At 34.0% G+C, this 16,848-nt stretch overlaps 1 protein-coding gene across 5 annotated transcripts in view; it reads right to left on the bottom strand.

Moving 5' to 3' along the window:
* MBD5 (methyl-CpG binding domain protein 5) overlaps positions 1-16,848 on the bottom strand; it is a 486,804-nt gene that overhangs the window by 464,393 nt on the left and 5,563 nt on the right. The window lies entirely within an intron of this gene.

Here is a 16,848-nt window from a genome sequence, read left to right as displayed (position 1 = left end):
CCAATTCAGGTCTGTCTGACTCTCTGCAAAGTTTATGTTCTTAATGATTACAATGTACCCAGGACATGTACCTATTACAACTTGGGCTGGATTTGAAAGTACAAATAAAAACAAAGCAAGCACTTCATAATCTCAGGGGTAGATAGGCACTAAAAGTAGAGATAAATTGCCTTATATGATGATAAAAGATAAATGTGCATGCCATTAACTAACAGGGAGTAAATTTATTCTGCTTTAAGAGGGTTAGGATGATATGACAGGAAGTAACTCCAGTGTTCTTGCCTGGAGAATCCCAGGGACGGGGGAGCCTGGTGGGCTGCTGTCTGTGGGGTCACACAGAGTCGGACACGACTGAAGTGACTTAGCAGCAGCAGCAGCAACATCTGAGTTAGGACCTGAAGTAAAACTATGTCCTTTTGGGTTATTGGGAAGGGGAGCATGCAAGGCAAGAGGCATTATACAGAAGTCAGAACCTGTGTAAAGGTAAGGATACCTGAAGAAGCACAATGTAAGGTTCAAGAGGAATCAGATGAGTGAGCTGCAAGAAAAGATATAGGAGGAGACGTAATGGGAGAGAAGACTGGAGGTCTAAGCTGAAGGAAAATAGTGAAGATAGAAGGGCTTTTGTGTCAGACTGAAAATCAGATTGTATATAAGACAAAATTAAAGGGCATCCCTTAAGGTTTTTAATCAGGGTAGTAACATAAGTAGATCATTGGAACTAATTTTAGTAAAAGAGAGAATATGGACTAGTGCATAGAAAGCTAGAGGTAGATGAATTAACTAAAGAGACTAGTTACTATCATTACTGAGCCAAGGAATGAGCTAAAGAAGAAGCAATAAGCTTAAAACAAAGACGAAACTAAAGAGACTTATGGATTAGGACAGAAACATTCTATAACATCTGGTTTATCTAATGACTATAATTGACTATAATGTAGAAAAGGAAAAAAAAAGCATGCTTTTTCTGAACCCTGATATCATCCACTTAATAGGTCTTATAATAATGCTTACTATCTATCTATATATATATTTTATAAAACAAATTGTTAAAGCAAGAATGTTATATGCTACTTATTTGCAACTAAACTGCTAATCTGTGGTTTAGTAGCTAAATATTGTACATATCTTCTTTGGCAGAGTAGTGTGACAAGGCTGTCATACTACTTTCATACTATAGTATAACTGCAGTATGAAAGTAGTCATACTACAGTCATACTATAGCCATTTTACTGTCATACTATAGTATGAGCCCGCTTATTTAACTTACATGCAGAGTACATCATGTGAAATGCTAGGCTGGATGAATCACAAGCTGGAATCAAGATTGCTGGGAGAAATATCTACAACCTCGGATTACACAATGCTAATGACAGCAAGTGAAAAGAAACTAAAGAGTCTCTTGATGAGGGTGAAAACAGGAGAGTGGTAAAGTGGGATTAAAACTCAACATTCAAAAAATTAACCTCATGGGATCCAGTTGCACTACTTCATGGCAAACAGATGGGGGAAAAGTGGAAGCAGTGACAGATTTTATTTTCTTGGGCTCCAAAATCACTGTGGACAGTAACTGCAGCCATGACATTCAAAGACACTTGCTCCTTGGAAGGAAAACTATGACAAACTAGACAGTTAATTAAAAAAAAAGAGACATCACTTTGCTGACAAAGATCATATAGTCAGAGCTATGGTTTTTCTAGTAGCCACGTATGAATGTGAGATTTGGACCATAAAAAAGGCAGAGAGCCGAAGAACTGATGCTCTTGAACTGTGGTGTTGGAGAAGACTCTTGAGAGAGTCCCCTGGGCTGCAAAGAGATCAAAACAGTCAATCTTAAAGGAAATCAACCCTGAATATTCATTGGTAGGACTGATGCTGAAGCTCAAGCTCCAATACTTTGCCCACCTGATGCAAAGAGCCGAAAAAGACCCTGATGCTGGGAAAGACTGAAGGCAGAAGAAGGAGGTGGCAGCAGAGGACAAGATGGTTAGATAGCATCACAGACTCAATGGACATGAATTTGAGCAAACTCCATGAGACAGTGGAGGACATAGGAGCCTGGCATTCTGCAGTCCATGGGGTTGCACAGTTGGACATGACTTAGCAACTGCACAACAACAGGTCTTCTTTATCTGTTAGCAATGAAAGCAAAATGCCTCAGGAAGGGAGCAATATCCTTTAGGTGGCAAAGCTTTTCTATCCATATCACTCCCAGAGTAAAATACTGGCTGAAGATATGTTTAATTGGGTTGAGTCAGGATGACTGTTCTCAGTTATCTTAGCTCTTGTCTCAGAGTTCTAGTCTCAAGTTGAGTTGAGGATCCAGAAGCAATCCTCACAGGAATTCATCACTTAGGTGTCTTCCAAAACAAGTTACAGAGTTCAGTTTCTGCAGTTTCATCAGCACTCAAGCACGCTGTGACCCTGATGTTTAAAGATCTCTCAAGAGCAAGGCATGAGAATTTGAAGATAGTGGATCTTAGCCCTTACTAAGAACAATATTATAATACTTGCTGCACTTTAGCATCATCTGAGGAACTTAAAAAAAAAAAAACAATACAAGGGTCCCCCACTTTCAGAGACGCTTATTTAAATGTAAGAGGTTGGCCCTGAATAATTTTAATGTGCATCCACCAGAACTATCTTAGAAATAGAAGAAAGAGTATATAAAAGCATTGCTTTAACAAGTCAAATTGTTAAGGATGGGGTAAGTAATTAATAAACTAATGAATCATATATGGTAAAGATTAAATTGTATGTCTTATGAAAACTGACAGTATTGTTTGGACAAATAAAATAGAAAAAACAACTCTTTAAAAACCTATCACTGTTTTTACTATCACAGTAATTACCTATCATACTCCCTAATTATCATGAATTTCAACAATGATTATGAATACCATTAAATATCCATCAAATGGGTTTCCCTAGTGGCTTAGCTGGTAAAGAATCTGTCTGCAATGTGGAAGACCTGGGTTCAGTCCCTGGGTTGGGAAGATCCTCTGGAGAAGGGAAAGTCTACCCACTCCAGTATTCTGGCCTGGAGAATTCAATAGACTGTATAGTCCCCAGGGTCGCAAACAGTTGGATACGACTGAGTGACTTTCACTAAACTATACATCAAATTAACTGTAAGTTTTATTTAATCAGATGACAGAACTGTAGAAACAGAGAATCACAGGGCTAGATACTTACCTCTAGATGTAGTACATGCCCAGACTTAAATGGACATGAACTTACATATAATTTAGAAAAATTAAAGCTAGCAGGTTGCTCTGATTAAATATCAAACCAGACAACAGCCCCCTTATAGACTACTGAATTACCTGTTATTAAATGAGAAACAACAGCAGGTGCCCAAACTATCAAATATTTTGAAATATAACTGACAGGCCAGTACTCTTGTGTTTAACTGATACTCACATAATAATGTCTTTTTTTACATATGAAACTCTTTTCTTTGTATACTATTTCTGGATAGAATCTACAAATTAATTTCAAAGTTAATAAAATAACATACAGCAGTAACTTACTTGATGAAATGAACATATTCGGAAGTTAGATGCAAATGGAGCATTTTTTCATTAGTTTATGATTAAACTTTCGGAAATGCTTTATCCTCATTTCTCATTACTATTCAAGGAGCAGTGGCTTCTGACCTTTCAGCACTGAGTTTTCTTGTGTTTCTTTTCAGCCAAGGGTAGGAAATAATTTTTAAAGCCCTTAAGTACATCAGAAGAGGTTTCTATTTAAAGGAATTCTTTAGTGAAACGTTTTCACCATTTACTTTCCAGCCTTTCTATGTTCAATTTTTCATGTAACAAATTTTTAAAAATCTGGCACAACAATATAGTGAAAATAGTATGTGTCCCTGAGAGACAAAACCACAAATATGTACAAGAAAAACAGTGAAGTTTTACAGGAGACATTACACCGTAACTATAAATGATGTATAAATATGAAGTAAGATACTTTTAGAAAAAAAATTTTTCTTATAAATTTAAATATGTCTACATTGTCATATTATATCTGAGAAAGAGATATAGTACTATTAGTTCTGAGACGACAGATCTAAGGTTGTAAAGCAGAATATGCATTTTTAACTTCCAGTTATTATTTTTGTCTATAGTCTGTTGCACCATATTTCTCCTTTGCCATATGCATTGTAGGTGGGATGTTTCTTGTTGTTACTACATCTAGCTTTGCAGACTCAACTTTCAGTTTATTTATTTCTCAAACTGTGATCCTACAATTGTGCTTTGCTGTTCCTAAGTCAAAGTAACATCCCTTAAAAAAAAAAAACATAATTCAAATCTTTGTTAACCTAAAGGACTTAAATTGTAACACTGAAAATGAAATACAAAAATTATAAGGAACAAAGATGAAATATGTAACTTTTTTCCGATCCTTATATCATTTAGTCAAAACCTTATAAGTAAGTGAAATACCTTTAATAATTTATTACGAAAAATTTTTTTTATCAGCCATAACCAGAATTAGTCTATAGTAATGGGTATTCAAACCAGTGTTAGATCAAAACCATTCTGGAAAACCTTGTGCCTTTTACCTTGCACTATCCCTTGATTTTCTCTCGCTTCCCCCCACCCCCCGCCCAGAAACAAGTAAATTCAAGATAATTAAAGGAAACAATTTTATTCACTGAGAAAAAGAAAATACCCCTGATAAGTTCTAGTACACAAGCACTTCAGGAACCACAGGACCAACATTTAAGTATCTTCCATGGGCAGAGGACCCCCTTTTGAAAATTTTGTACATACATGGATTTAGCAGAAATGAAAGATCATCCAGTCAATGTTAAGGAAAACAAAAAAAAATTTTTTTTAATTTAAATAACATAAAAACAAGCATATAGAAATGAGTTTAAAAAGTACAATTCATCATATTATATGAACTATATTCAAATCTAAAGTGGCTGGTCAAAATTTCAAGTCCTCTTACCTTCTTTTTTAGCTTCTTGCTTTAATCCAATTGCCAAATATAAGGGGGAGGAAGGGGACCTTGGCCCTAAATATACTACTTGCTAAATGACCTGGGATAAACTGTTTACCTTTCCTGGGTCTCGATTTCTTAATAAAATTGAAAGGTTGAAAATTACATGCATTTATTATTATCAAATACAAAGTCTGTTTTTTACAACTCAACTTATATCTCCATTCTCTTAAGTACCTGAGAGAACTGTTCTTTCTAGAGTTGATCACTCGTAAGCTCCATGGTCCCTACCTGTCTTACCTATTGCTGAATATCTGGCTTATGGCAAGAGGTTAACATATGTAGAACATACAACTGAATGAATATTTATGCTTTTTTATACCACTACAAAAACCCTGAGATTAGGACTGTTTCCTGAGTCCTAGACCTCTCTTTACCCAACTGAATATGCAATATGAATATATAGACAATAATGTACATCTTTCATCTCTTAGAGAAACATTCCTGCTTATGAAAATATTATATTCCTGAGTCAGGATTTGACATCCCCTGGCAGCTGATATAGCCTTAATAATATTCTAAATATATCAATAACATTCTTATTTAAAGAGAATAATCCTTTTCACAAGCCATAACTTCAAAAAAGATTATTTTAAACACAACTATATTTTCAGTAGAAACTTAAAAGTAGTTTAATCACATCAGGATTTACAAAATAATTTGAGTTTTCAAACTAGTTTATTAGATGATTAGGTTCCCTGAGTCTATGCCCTTAATAATTGGCAGAATGAATATATGAAAATACCAAAAAGAGAGAGAGACAGAAAACATTTTGCAGAACTTGTTTAAAATTTAGACATTATTTCACATGGAAAATAGTAAAGACATTGTATCTTCGAATCAATATCTTGCTATTTTAAACATACATAGAATTATCTTTGTTTAGTTTTCTGAAATAAGTGGCATTTATGTGAAAGTCCCCACAAAGGCTTGCAAATTGTTAGACTAAAACACTAATTTTAAATTTTGTTACTTTTAAAGAGAAAATTAATAATTATTTTACATAAAATAATTCCTAAGCAACTATTAGACATTCTTCTATTATTTCGCTAATCAACCATTTACAATTCTATCTTATGGTTTGAATTTTCTGGTCATCATCATTTATCACTTTCTAGAGTGCAACCAAACTGTTCATCACTTTCTTAAAATGATGAGTTATAGACACTATGCAATATTTTGAATGAGAAAAAACATCTATTCTATTTAAAATGTTTCTCTAATATGTCTTTCTAAAAAACAGAAAGTTCTTACAATCCTGCTGCTTTTCAAAAGTTCATTGTCCAGAAATTTATTCTTTGAAACTTAGAATCACTTTTCACAGAAACAAAATATTAAGAATAATGGTTAAATTTCTTGGGTGGCTCAGAAAAGCACATTGAAGTGATAGCACTATCTATTTAAAGGTACTATGAGAAACAGGAGAGAAGGTTTCCGTCTAGCTCATCAAAGCTGGGGGGAGAAGGTAGGAGGAAGTCAGTTGATAACTTAAAAAAAGATACTCAACCCTTAAATGTCCTAAGGGATAGTAGGCCACCTCTTAGCTTTAGTCTAAACCCACTTAAGACAAAATTTTTCATACAATCTTTCCAGTGAATCAACCTTAAGTAAATTAAGTCCTAGTTACTCAGTCATGTCTGACTCTTTTTGACTCCAGGGACTGTAGCCTTCAAGGCTCCTCTGTCCATGGAATTCTCCAGGCAAGAATACTAGAGTGGGTAGCCATTCCCTTCTCCAAGGGATCTTCCTGACATAGTGATTGAACCAGGGTCTCCTGCACTGCAGGCAGCTTCTTTATCATCTGAGTCACCTTAGGTAAGAGGACAGTAAAGGAGACACAAGCCAATGAAAGTTTTGAAGAACAGAATAATACATCGTTAATGTTTAGATTGCCAACTAGTAAGTTTGTTGTTTCAATATGGAATAAGGAGTAGAGATGTGCGGCTCAACAAACTGGCACATGGATTATTCTGATTCGAGAATCCCTTGGACTGCAAGGAGATCCAACCAGTTCATCCTAAAGGAGATCAATCCTGGGTGTTCATTGGAAGGACTGATGCTGAAGCTGAAACTGCAATACTTTGGCCACCTCATGCGACGAGTTGACTCACTGGAAAAGACTCTGATGCTGGGAGGGATTGGGGGCGGGAGGAGAAGGGGACGACAGAGAATGAGATGGCTGGATAGCATCACCGACTCGATGGACATGAGTTTGAGTGAACTCCGGGAGTTGGTGATGGACAGGGAGGCCTGGCGTGCTGTGATTCATGGGGTCGCGGAGAGTTGGACACGACTGAGCGACTGAACTGAACTGAACTGAATGTCAGTCTTCCTGCTGACTGTAAAAACTGTCATGCTTTACAAGGTCCTGAACTTTATGTCTTTCCTTTATGGGATATGACAGGGATTCCCCCCACCACCCCAACTCTCTCTCAATAATAGATTAAGAAGTAAAAATAATGTAAAGATTTTGGCAAATATAAAATGCTGCATAAAAGTCTGATATATTTTTCAAGTAGCTGTAGATTTAACTGAATTTGTCTTATCCTGCCAAAAGAGAAATTATCAAATTAGACCCTTATCACATTAGTCAAAACTTTAGATACAGATAATACATATAATCACTATTAACACTAACACTTATATGGCGCTCAGTACCTCTGCGGCATTTTTAAAGCTGAAATGTATTAATATACACATACATTCAAAGCCCAGCTCTACCACTTGACCATGCAGCACTCAGTGCCTCAATTTCCTCATCAGTGAAACATGTATAATAATTGTGCCCACTTAGGGTGGTCTAGAGAAGTGGCTCTTAATTTTTTTGCAATGTTGTTGTTTTACTGTGCAATTGTAACATTGTCTATTTACAACTGCAATTAAGATCAAAAAATAAAAAAAGGAAATGTATTCAATATTATTTCACTTAATAAGAATTACCAAAAGCAAAGCTGTGAGCCATCAGTAGAACATCTACATAAACAAAATGTGACCATTTATTACCTCTATAACTGAGGTATAATAACATTTACAAATGCCCATTTTATTAACAAAGTACAGAAAAGCAAAAAGATGAAGTAAAACAAGCCCTCATCTGCAAAATTACAGAAAAGTCTTAAAACAGTTTTAGGAGCCAATTTAAAATTTTAATGCATATATAATTTCAGAAAGATTCTAAAACATGATTGCTATTAATAGAAGAAGCAGAGAAGAAAAAGGAAAGGAAACTATGTTTTAGTGAATGTTCACAACATGCTAGGATTTTATATATGCACTGGTACTCTATCATTTAATAGTCACAATTTTGTGAGAAACTCCATCACTATACTAATTTTACAGACTTGGAACTCTTAACAGTTCACAGTTGACTACTATAGAAGTCAGTATATGGAATCTGGGTTCAAACCCAGGCATGTTTGTGAAGCTCTAAAGGTTGTTTCCTATTTACAAAAAGAGTATAAAGGTTAACACTCATCACCTGTGAATACTGTGGTTAGAAGAATATAGAAACGACTATTAAGTTCAACATTTATCTGAAGGCCAAATTTCGTAATTGTTCATTCCCAAAGTTGTAGGATTTTTATTAATAATGACAGAAAATGGTTATTTGTCTCACTTTTACACTCTTATCAGAAGTTCCAGGATAGGTACATACACGCTGTGAAGAAATATGAGGAAACTTCCTGAAGTGTGTTCCTTGGAATATTTTTAGAATGGTGAGTGACACAAAATAGGCACTTAATAAATGTTAGTGATTACCACTGCAGTAAAAAACAAAACCAAACCTTCTGTAATCACATTATTAAACCTATGATGAAGAGATCTTACTTGGGGGAGGAGGGAGTCAAACCTATTATCACAAACTAGGGATCTCTGGAATAGACTTTGACAGAAAACTAAGTAGAAAGTTGTATTAATAAAACAGAGGAAACACATAAATCACAGAATAATTCCCAAGTCATCCTCTGGTTTTGTTGATGACCCCTTAAGAGTTATCAGATAAATTTAGTAAACTGTCATTTCAAAGACTAGTAAGCCTTCCAAATACTTATAGCCTATGAATCATCAGTAATTTTCTAGACACTGTAGTAAAATAAATCAATGCTAGTGATACTGTCTCATTTAGAATGTTTTATAAATAAGTAAAAAAGCAAATGCATAAGTAAATAAACAGTAAACTCAGTTATATAGTTCTTACTTTTACATGTTTATCTGTTTTAAAAATCATACCTGAGAATGCCAGAAAGGTAACTTTAAGATCACCTGATCGGGGCTTCCCTGGTGGTTCAATGGTTGAGAATCCACCTGCCAGTGCAGGGGACACAGGTTTGATCCCTGGTTTGGGAAGATTCCACATGACATGGGGTAACTAAACCTGGATGCTGCAACTATCTAGCCCATGTACCCTAGAGCCTATGCTCCACAAGAGAAGCCACCACAATGAGAAGTCCATACACTGCAATGAGTGGTCCCTAGATAAAGCCCCACAGCAACAAAGATCCAGCACAGCCAAAAATAAATTAATTTAATTAAATTTTTTTAAAAAGCTCACCTGACAAAAGATACATTGGCAGAATTCATCAGCCAAGAGCAATGTGATGGCACTCTGTCTATTCAGCAAATGCTTCCATGTATTTTACCTTTTCCTTACAATGTAACATGTTTTGTGATATTTTGTTCTTAATAAAATTCAAGTAATTTATCCATCTTTTTATGATGTTAATACTAGGGGCACTTCTTGAAGCTTTTAGTTATTAATTAGATTGTTTATTAATATAGACAGAAACTGGTTTTCAAACAAGCTTAAAATTTAAACTTCAACAAGAAATGAAAATATCTTATTGACAATGTTCTAAGTTAAATGGAAAATAAGAATTAAAAACTAAATTTCTTCAATTTTGTCTTTAAAAGTAGGACTTCAAGAGAGATACACATTTTCAAGGGCCTGAAATAGTTAACTGAGAAATCTGTAACTACTTCTGACTGCTGAATTACTCTTAAAAAAAAACAAATATAGTTGGCATTGTATTGTTAACATTTTGCAATACTACTTTTTTTGGCCACACTACTTACTGGGTGTGTGGGATGTTAGTTTACTAAGACCAGGGATCGAACCTGTGCCCTCTAGAGTGGAAGTGCAGCCCTCTAATCTCTAGACTGTAGGGAATTTCCAAAATTCTGCTTTTAAAAAAATTGTGTTCCTATAATGTTAACAAAAACATGTCAAGATTTGGAACATTCAGTTTGTGAATGTGATGTCTTCTACTTTCTCTTTCTTGGTATGCCCCTGACATCACACTGTTCTATATCCAGGTGCCAACTGTGGGTCTTCTCAAGTTGTCCAGCTGAATATGACATTATACGTTATGATTTCTTACACTGGCCTGGTATACTTGCAGACTTATTCTTTTTCTTAATTATTCAAACTTAATCAATCATACCCAGAAGATTCTCTCAAGCATATAGAGACAACAATTTTTTAACCCCATTTTGCTTTTCTTTTCTAAGTTCCATCTAGGTATGTTTAGGGCACAATGTTATAGTCACTACTTTTAATTGTTAACTCTAATAAAGGGATTTTAGGAGACTTAACCACTACAACAATGACTCTATGGGAAAGTATGAGTTTTAAAATGAAATAAAAATGAACTATAACAACAACAACCCTTTTACAAGTAGAGCTGACATAAACGAGAGGTTTCAACCAAATGGATCCTCTTAAACAGGGATTTATAGTACTGCAAGATCTGCAATTGGTTGAATACTCCAATACAGAAGAACCACGAATAAAATGACCACCTATAAATTATACTCGGGTTTCTGACTGCTTGGAGGGTTGGCATCCCTATCTCAGAACTGTTCAAGGGTCAACTGTGGTAGTAAGTTTTTTTGTTGAGTATATTAGTTTAAGTTTATATAGTAACTCTACAGATAAGAAAATCTCGGGGACTTCCCTAGTGGTCCAGTGGCCAAGACTTGCACTCCCCGTGCAGGGGGCCCAAGTTCAATCCTTGATCAGGGAACTAGATACTACAAGCCGCAATGAAGACTGAAGATCTCGCATGCTGCAACTAAGACCCAGCGTGGACAAATAAATAAATAATTAAAAAATTATAAGAAATAAGAAAATCTTGGCCTACAACGTCCTGTAATTTGGCTCCGATATAACTCCTCAGCATTACTTCTTACCACGTACTCTCTAGTTCTTAGCTTCTGCCACTCTGACCTTCATTTAAGGTTATGTATTATGCTCTCCACCGTCAGGATTTTTTTGAACAAACTGTTGCTTCCACAAAACATTTTTCACCTTCTTGATCAAAGTGACTCAAATTCATCAAAATTTCAGCTAACTAAACACTTTGTTAAGCAAAACAAAAGCTTCCCTCGGTCTTACTTACTGATTAAATTATCCTTCTAAAATCCCTCACATTAAATACCATGTACCTCTATACAGCAAATGAAATAGTTTCAATTTTGCATTAATTTATACAATTATCTAATCAATATCCTTCCTTTATTTCCAGGACTTAAGTTCAAAAGAGCAAGACCCATGTCTCTTTTCCCTTACTATTCCAGTAAGCACATAATAGGTGTCAATCCACATTTGTTGACGAAAGGCATTAGCCAACTGCTGATTAAAAATAAACATAAACACCAAGTCAATGACCTCTACATAGTTTTGAAGGAAAAATTATTATGACTTTTTGGATGGAACAAAACACAGAGTCATATTTGATAGAACTTGTTAAAACTGCTATTCTTCAGGAAAAAAAAAAGTTCAGTAAATGGTGGTAGGGAGTAGGTGGGATGGTAAGTTAGTTACATGATGAGGCTGGCTGGAAGTAAATTTAAATAAATCTTATAAAGTGACTGGAGAATTAAAACTATATAAAGATATAAACTATATCCTTTTGCTATTTTTTAGAATTTAAATACAAGATTTATAATTTTAATTGTATATTACTGATCCTAGGAACCAACCTAAGTATGAATTTTAATTATGAAGGGAAAAAGAACCTCAGTATCCTTAGATAAAGTTTTCCTATTTTAACTATAGTGTTAAATTTCCAACTCATACACTTGCTTCAGACTCTGACATAATTACCAGCCATAGTTGCAAAGAACTATTTTCACTGTTTGATTTTTTTATGCAAGTTATTTTTTTCCCTATTTCTTTTCTGACTTGCATTCTGGGAAATAAGTTTTTAAGACATAAATGCAAAGTATATTATTTCTAATCACTATCCTAATTTACCAGGTTATTGTCAATTTCAATCCTAGCTTTCAAACTAGTAAAAATGAGCTTCCCTATCTCCTTATTCCACTGGAAACTTTGTCTTTACTTGAAATACTCTCTTCTGAGGATCTCGCCTCTACCTAAATTCTGATTAACTCAATGTCCTCCCAAGAAGTCCACTGTGACTTACTCCACAGAATTCTAATTCCTTCTTTACTCTGAGTATTTACATACTCAGTTTGCTGTCATTTACAAAGGCTCCTTAAGTGTTTTTCAAGTATAAGTTTCAGTCACTAAAAAACAAACCAAAAAAAGACTTAATCTTATAAACTTCTGTTTTATTTTTGTCTTCTATTCAAACCAGTTGGCAAATACAGAAAACATCATAAAAATGTATGTGACTATGCCATCTGTATTTTGAATGAACATACAATAATTCGGATTACTGATTAAAATAACAAAAGTCCATCTTAGGTCCATACATTTTATCTTATCTGAGACCAAAAACCTTACTGTCTACCACTTTTAAGACTGACAGTCTTCACTGGTTCTCCAGTTTATATTTTCCCAGGATAGTGATAAATGCATTTTGCAATAAGAAGCAAAATAAAAAACCAGTATAGATTACAACCACTGTCCCTGCCTCAACTGACTAGGCTTTTCACTCTGTTAGGTAAGATTAGATCAGTCTAACAGACCTAATTCTTTATCAAGCTATGATGATTATTAGCTAAAACTTAATTCTCTTCTAGGTAGTCATGTGACAGTTGATTAGGGGCTAGAACTGCAATTTTCGTGGGTCATTCTTTTTCTCTATCCTTTAATACATAAAATTATAAAATTAGCAAAAAAATTATAAAAAAAATTAAATTCCATTATAAAATCAGTACATGCATGAGAGCTGATTCTTAAAAACAAATCCAAGTGTTGGACATGACTTAGCGACTAAAGAGAGAGAACACTAAAGTATTCAAAACAGTTGAGAATTCAACCTTCCAGCATCCCACATACATACTTTCTATAAACTAAGGAGTCAATTTGGTACATATTTTTTAGAACATTTGTTAATGTATTTACATAAGGCATATATTTTACACAACTTTTCATTTTATAAAAATACATGCATATAAACAAAATTGTGTTACATGTGTACAAATATATTTTTATATGTTGTATACATGTTAATCTTTTTTTTTAATAAATGGAATCATACTATACACATTATTCTGTGACTTGGCTTCAATTTAGCTTCAGTGACCTATCCAGGTTTCTAGCCCACAAGTCAAATTTTGCATGACTGTTGTTACTGCTTATCTTTAGACATCATAGGTAGTATTTCCTAACTTCCTACCCTATAATATTCCAAAATGAATGGATTATTAATTTCAGTGCCAAGGAAAATGAGTAACGCAGCTTTTTCCATCAAAATGTTGCTTATTTTAAGAGTGCTATAGCAAGTTTTCATTCAGTTTAATATCGTTTTTCATCATTCCCAAAATATTTAAATCTATAAATTTATATTTTAATAAAAACATATGTATATACATAAAGGATATATACATTTAGTAAATTAAGGTTTAAAATTAATAAAAAGTAAAATTTACCTTTATAAAAAGCAAAAGCAATATAATATAGTAAATCTGCCTGCTAATTAGAAAAACTAGACACATACACAATTCATTTTCTGACTCAATTGTACAAAAAACAGAGAAGCTGCTGAAAACTGTTTTCAGAGAATTCTTACCAGCTTAAAGAAAACTTTAAAAACAGTTTATCATCATACTGAAAACACAGAAACCACAAACGGTAAGAGCAGCAGACCAGAAAAGCAATATGAGATTAAAATCTGTATTATATGGATCTAGTCTCCTCTCATATATATAAGAAAATTGTAGTAATGTGACTGATAGTTTTGTTTTTTAATAGACCAAATAATACTATATTCTTCAAACTAGAAACAGAAGTCAAATCAAGTGAATAGCAAAATGAACACCTACTAAAAACTTACTAATCTTAAAAAAAGCTAACCTGGATCACTTAAATAAGATGTGCAATAATATAAGCTGTTAGGTTTTATTATCAAAAAAGATTGTTAAAAGGAAGTCCTATAGTACTTGTAGAAGAAAATACAGTTCATTTTTACACTGCTATAAAATAATTAAAAGTTAATACTTGATAAAAAAGGAATTCGTAAGGATCGGCATGATTTAGGAAAGCCTATTGCCACACAAAATCATTGCCATAATTACTGGCGGTATTTGTAGCTGGTGAGCAACTGAACTGAACTGACTGAACTGAAGAGCTTTCTGATATACAGTGAACTGAACACTGTAGCTTTAACTGAAGTTTGAATGTTATAAACAGTTAGATGTCTGGCTCTGGCCTGAATTCTAATACCATCAGCAGAACAGAGATGGGAAGCATAAACAAACCTTTTAACTAGATTACAGTCTCCAAAATGGCCAAGAAATCCTTCATCACAAACTCCGGTGTGACGAATGGAGAAGGAGGAAAATGACTTTAGAATAATGCTAAAAAACCACTAAATTTCTGTCATTACTGGAATATGTATTTGATTTCTCCTAACTATTTTGATGTTACTTAATATTCAGTAATGACAACTTTATTTTAATTGAAGTTTGAATGTTCACTGTGTTCACTAAATGTTCACTACAGTGTTCAGTTCACTGTATATCAGAAAGCTCTTACCAGCTACAAATAGCACTGGTATGATAAATACCCAAATAAATAAAAATCTTTTCTATTTTACATAACATATACTTTTTAGATCAGTAAAGAAGCTATGTAAAAATCAACACGTTTTGTTGAATGTGGAATACTTCCCTCCTCTACACCTACTTCACTAGGTTCACACCAGTGAACCTAGATTATAACTTTTAGATACTAGAGATATTAAGAATGTATGGATTATGTTAATTAGTAGTCAACAGAGTAGTAGATACTTCTGAAATCAAGGCGTATAAAACAACAGCTTTGTATACAAGGAAAAAATCACAGAATTTAATTACAAGTTGTCTTAAGAAAAGGTTACATAGGTCAAGCCAAGTAAGGACTCAAATCAGAATTTTAACCGACTCTGAACTGTATGCTTTCCGCCACGTATGTTATCATTAGTGATTTTCTTTTCTGTCCAGCTACATTTGAAGATAAACTTTAATATACGTTAAGCCTAGTTCACCCTTTGTCTGTCTGAAGAGTTATACTGAGTCACTCCAACCTCTAAAATCTAACATGATTTAGAAATACCTCAAAGCAAAATGTTAAGAGTTAGAATCTCTACTCTCAACTGAATTACCTATAGGTTACTTAAAGATAGATTTTTTTCACTCCCACAAATTATTTAGTTTAAAAGCAATAAATTACATTTATTATAAAGTTTCTTTTCTGAAAAATAACAGATGACATAGAATAGTTCTATAGCATTTAAAAATATTTCTAAACTCTACTGGTCATAATGCACTGGTATAATATTTATAGGATAATAGAGTTGATGTAAGTATACAGAATGAATTGCATTACTTAGGATGGATAGGAAAGTTACTTGATTAATAAAATAGAATTTTTTAAAATTATTTTTTTCTCCTAAAAGTAAAGGATGTAAAAGTCAAATTTGCTAGCTGGATCTTAATTCAGTAGGTGCTTTAAAGAACAACTACATAATAATTTCGGCATCTAGAGAATCCAAGTCGTACATTCTTATACCAAAAAAATTTGACTTTTAAGCTATACTAAAAAGAGTATGTTAAACTTCATCCTATATTCATCATGCAGTAATTATGAAAAATATTGTTAGATAGAGGGTTCAGAAAGTACATATATATACATACCAAAACATTAGGCAATATAAACTCTTATTTTGTTTATAGGTTTTCCATTATCAACAGTCATACAAAAAATTTTACAGTAAATATTCACTGGATCACAAATTGTTGAAACCTCCAGACTTCATGAAACAAAATGCTAAATTTAATTCCATGCAAGACAAAGGAAGTTGACTATCTAGAAGGTCTAAGTGTCATTTTTGCTATAAGATGAGAAGACTGACTTTATGTATATTTTATTTCCAAGTTGTACACTGGTCTGCATCTATGTTCCTTATAAGGAACTGGATTTTTTGTTTTGTTTTTCTGTCCTTATAAATTTTGAGAAAATTTCCATTACCCTTTCAACAAGCGACTGGGGCCACAATTTTACTAATGTTTACCAGAGTACTTGCTGCTGCTGCTAAGTCACTTCAGTCGTGTCTGACTCTGTGTGACCCCATAGACGGAAGCCCACCAGGCTCCCCCGTCCCTGGGATTCTCCAGGCAAGAACACCGGAGTGGGTTGCCATTTCCTTCTCCCATGTGTGAAAGTGGAAAGTGAAAAGTGAAAGTGAAGTCGCTCAGTCGTGTCCGACCCTTAGAGACCCCACGGACTGCAGCCTACCAGGCTCCTCCATCCATGGGATTTTCTAGGCAAGAGTACTGCAGTGGCTTGCCATTGCCCGATAAAAATTCTTTACTGTGATTGTGTCTTTAATTAGAAAGTGTCATGAATTTACCATGATGGAATATTTTGATGCTAATAGGTTTTTTTTT

Source organism: Moschus berezovskii, chromosome 2 (genome assembly GCF_049115385.1).
Source record: "Moschus berezovskii isolate FMDL1 chromosome 2, NW_MosBer_1.0, whole genome shotgun sequence".
In the NCBI taxonomy this organism is placed as follows: Eukaryota; Metazoa; Chordata; class Mammalia; order Artiodactyla; family Moschidae; genus Moschus; species Moschus berezovskii.
Note: the sequence above shows the minus strand (reverse complement) of the source record. Positions and strands in the feature narration are given on the sequence as shown.